Source organism: Rhipicephalus microplus, chromosome 4, assembly GCF_043290135.1.
Source record: "Rhipicephalus microplus isolate Deutch F79 chromosome 4, USDA_Rmic, whole genome shotgun sequence".
Classification (NCBI taxonomy): Eukaryota; Metazoa; Arthropoda; class Arachnida; order Ixodida; family Ixodidae; genus Rhipicephalus; species Rhipicephalus microplus.
In genome coordinates this window covers 204,345,317-204,349,784 of record NC_134703.1, presented here as the reverse complement: position 1 = coordinate 204,349,784, position 4,468 = coordinate 204,345,317, and the positions used below count along the sequence as shown (strand labels likewise).

The window sequence follows — 4,468 nt, the reverse complement described above, 5'->3', positions numbered from 1 at the left end:
TCGTTTTTTTATTTGCGCTGATAGCTTTGGGGAGATGTTCTGACGGTGGTGAGAGTGGAGCACGACTGTCTCCGTAGCGCAATTGGCTAGCGCGTTCGGCTGTTAACCAAAACGTTGGAGGTTCGAGCCCTCCCGAGAGTGGTGTGTCTCTTTTTTTTTCTTCGCGCTGATAGCTTTGGAGAAATGTTCTGACCGTGGTGAGAGAGGAGCACGGCTGTCTCCGTGGCGCAATTGGCTAGCGCGTTCGGCTGTTAACTGAAAGGTTGGAGGTTCGAGTCCTTCCGGAAGCAGTGTGTTGCTTTGTTTCTTTGCGCTGATATCTTTGGAGAAACGTTCTGACGGTGGTGAGAGTGGAGCACGACTGTCTCCGTGGCGCAATTGGCTAGCGCGTTCGGCTGTTAACCGAAAGGTTAGAAAGCTTTCACCAACAAGCCCACATCGCCACTCTTGTCGAAAGGTTGGAGGTTCGAGCCCTCCCGGAATTGGTGTGTCACTTTTTTCTATGCACTGATATCTTTTGAGAAATGCTCTGACCATGGTGAGAGTGGAGCACGACTATCCGCAAGGTGCAGTTGTCTAGCGCGTTTGGCTGTTAACCAAAAGCTTGGAGGTTCGAGCCCTCCCGAGAGCGGTGCTTTTTTTTTTCTTTCGTGTTGTTAGCTTTAGAGAAATGGTCTGACCGTGCTGAGAGATTAGCACTACTGTCTTCGTGGCGCCATTGGCTAGCGCGATCGGCTGTTAACCGAAATGTTAGAGGTTCGAGCCCTCCCGGGAGCGGTGTGTCGTTTTTTTATTTGCGCTGATAGCTTTGGGTAGATGTTCTGACGGTGGTGAGAGTGAAGCACGACTGTCTCCGTAGCGCTATTGGCTAGTGCAGTCGGCTGTTAACCTAAAGGTTGGATGTTCGAGCCCTCCCGGGGGCGGTGTGTCGCTTTTTTTTCTACGCGCTGATAGCTTTGAAGAAATGTTCTGACCATGGTGACTGTGGGGCACGACTGTCTGCGTGGCGCTATTGGCTAACGCAATCGGTGTTAACCGAAAGTTTGGATGTTCGAGCTCTCCCGGGAGAGGTGTGTCGCTTTTTTATTCGCGTTGACAGTCATGGAGAAATGTTTCGACAGTGGTGAGTGTGGAGCACGACTGTCTCCGTGGCGGATTTGGCTAGCGCGTTTGGTGTTTACCGAAAGGTTGGATGTTCGAGCCCTCTCGGGAGAGGTGTGTCGCTTTTTTTGCGCTGGCAGCTATGGAGAAATGACTCGACAGTGGTGAGAGTGGACCACGACTGTCTCTGTGGCGCATTTGGCTAGCGCGATCGGCTGTTTACCGAAAGGTTGGAGGTTTGAGCCCTCCCGAGAGTGGTGTGTCTCTTTTTTTCTTCGCCCTGGTAGCTTTGGAGAATTGTTCTGACCGTGGTGAAAGTGAGAATTACTGTCTCCGTAGCGCATTGGCTAGCGCGTTCGGCTGGTAACCGAAAGGTTGGATGTTCAAGCCCTCTCGGGAGAGGTGTGTCGCTTTTTAATGCGCTGGCAGCTATGGAGAAATGATTCGACAGTGGTGACAGTGGAGCACGACTGTCTCCGTGGCGCATTTGGCTAGCGCGATCGGCTGTTTACCGAAAGGTTGGAGGTTTGAGCCCTTGCGGGAGAGGTGTGTCGCTTTTTTTCTTTGCGCTGATACCTTTGGAAATATTCTCTGACCTTGGTGAGAGTGGAGCACGACTATCTCCGTGGCGCAATTGGCTAGCGCGTTCGGCTCTTAACCAAAACGTTGGAGGTTCTAGCCCTCCCGAGAGTGGTGTGTCTCTTTTTTTTCTTCGCGCTGATAGCTTTGGAGAAATGTTCTGACCGTGGTGAGAGAGGAGCACGACTGTCTCCGTGGCGCAATTGGCTAGCGCGTTCGGCTGTTAACCAAAGGTTGGAGGATCGAGATCTCCCGGAAGCGATGTGTCACTTTTATTCTTTTCGCTGATAGCTTTGCAAAATCTTCTGAGGGTGGTGAGAGTGGAGCACGACTATCTCCGTGACGCAATTGGCTAGCGCGTTGGGCTGTTAACCAAAAGGTTGGAGGTTCGAGCCCACACGAGAGCGGTGTGTCTCTTTTTTTTCTGTGCGCTGATAGCTTGGGAGAAATGTTTTGACGGTAGTGAAAGTGGAGCACGACTGTGTCCGTGGCGCTATTGGCTAGCGCGAGTGGCTGTTAACCGAAAAGTTTGAGGATCGAGCCCTCCCGGGAGTGGTGTGTCGTTTTTTTTTGTTTGCGCTGAAAGCTTTGGTGAAATGTTCTGACCGTGGTGAGAGACGAGCACGACTGTCTCCGTGGCGCAATTGGCTAGCGCGATCGGCTGTTAACCGAAAGGTGGGAGGTTCGAGCCCTCCCATGAGTGGTGTGTCGCTTTTTTTCGCGCTGATAGCTCTGGAGAAATGTTCTGACGGTGGTGAGAATGGAGCACGACTATCTCCTTGGCGCAATTGGCTAGCGCAATCGGCTGTTAACCGAAAGGTTGGAGGTTCGAGCCCTCCCGGGACTGGTGTGTCGTTTTTTTATTTGCGCTGATAGCTTTGGAGAAATTTTCTGACCGTGGTGAGAGATGAGCACGACTGTCTCCGTGGCGCAATTGGCTAGCGCGAGCGGCTGTTAACCGAAAGGTTGGAGGTTCGAGTCCTGCCATGTGTGGTGTGTCGCTTTTTTTCTTCGCGCTGATAGCTATGGAGAAATGTTTCGACGGTTGTGAGAGTGGGGCACGACTGTCTCAGTGGCACTATTGGCTAGCGCAATCGGCTGTTAACCAAAAGGTTGGAAGTTCGAACCCTCCCGGGAGAGATGTGTCGCTTTTTTCTGTGCGCTGACAGCTATGGAGAAATGTTTCGACGGTGGAGACAGTGGAGCACGACTGTCTCCGTGGCGCATTTGGCTAGCGCGATCGGCTGTTTTCCGAAAGGTCGGAGGTTGGAGCCCTCCCGGGAGCGGCGTGTCGCTTTTTTCTTTGCGCTGACAGCTATGGAGAAATGTTCCGACAGTGGTGAGAGTGGAGCAAGACTGTCTCTGTGCCCAATTGACTAGCGCGATCGGCTGTTAACTGAAAAGTTGGAGGTTTGAGCCTTTTCGGGAGCGGAGTGTCGCTTTTTTTCTTTGCGCTGATAGCTTTGGTGAAAAGTTCTGACGGTGGTGAGAGTGGAGCACGACTATCTCCGGGGTGCAATTTGCTAGCGCGTTCAGCTGTTAACCAAAAGGTTGAAGGTTCGAGCCCTCCCGAGAGCGGTGTGTCTCTTTTTGCTTTGCGGTGATAGCTTTGTACAAATGTTCTGACGGTTGTGAGAATAGAGCACGACTGTCTCCGTGGCGCAATGGGCTAGCGCAATCGGCTGTTAACCAAAACGTTGAAGGGTCGAGCCCTCCCGAGAGCGGTGTGTCGGTTGTTTTCTTTGCGCTGATAGCTTTGGAGATGTGTTCTGACCGTCTTGAGAGTGGGGCACGACTGTCTCCGTGGCGCTATTGATTAGCGCAATCGCCTGCTAACCGAAAGGTTGGAGGTTCGAGCCCTCGCTGGAGCGGTGTGTGGCTTTTTTCTTTGCGCTGACAGCTATGGAGAAATGTTCCGATGGTGGTGAGAGTGAAGCTCGACTGCCTCCGTGGCGCAATTGGCAAGCGCAATCGGCTGTTAACCAAAACGTTGGAGGTTCAAGCCGTATCGAGAGCGGTGTGTCTCTTTTTTTCTTCGCACTGATAGCTTTGGAGAAATGTTCTGACCGTAATGAGAGTGGAGCACGACTGTGTCCGTGGCGCTATTGGCTAGCGCGAGTGGTTGTTAACCGAAAAGTTGGAGGTTCGAGCCCTCCCGGGAGCGGTGTGTCGTTTTTTTATTTGCGCTGAAAGCTTTGAGGAAATGTTCTGACGGTGGTGAGAGTGGAGCAAGTGTTTCTCCGTGGCACAGTTGGCTAGCGCGTTTGGCTGTTAAACGAAAGTTTGGAAGTTCGAGCCCTCCCAGGGGCAGTGTGTCGCTTTTTTAGGGGCGAAGCTCCTTAGGGCGTGGGCTGTGCGTCACCTGTAGCCTGTATGTAGCCACCTCTAGTTTAGTTCTTGCAGTGTTCACTACTTGGCGGTACCGTCCCCTGTATGTAGCCACCTCTAGTTTAGTTCTTGCAGTGTTCACCAGATGGCGACGTCGTCTGCAAAGCCTTGTAGAATGAAGCGTGCGTTGTTTCGTTCGATGCGCGCGCGCGCATGTGTGTGTGTGTGTGTGTGTGCGTGTGTGTGTGTGCGTGTGTGTGTGTGTGTGTGTGTGTGTGTGTGTGTGCGTGCGCACAGGAGATGCCACAGGGGATGCGAGATGGGAAAGGGCGGTACTTGGAGTGTTCACTAGATGGACGCACAAACGGATGGACGGACAGACAGACTAGCAGACGGACGGAAGGATGGATAGACGCGCGGACGTACGGTCGGATGGACAAACGAACAGACAGACAGAAGG

The 4,468-nt window shown here is 52.7% G+C and overlaps 1 non-coding gene across 1 annotated transcript; it reads left to right on the top strand.

Annotated features, from left to right (window-relative positions):
• Nucleotides 1–213: 213 nt before the first annotated feature.
• On the top strand, nt 214–290 carry TRNAN-GUU (transfer RNA asparagine (anticodon GUU)). The gene has a single exon. It is a non-coding gene; the product is annotated as a tRNA-Asn (tRNA).
• Nucleotides 291–4,468: the final 4,178 nt, after the last annotated feature.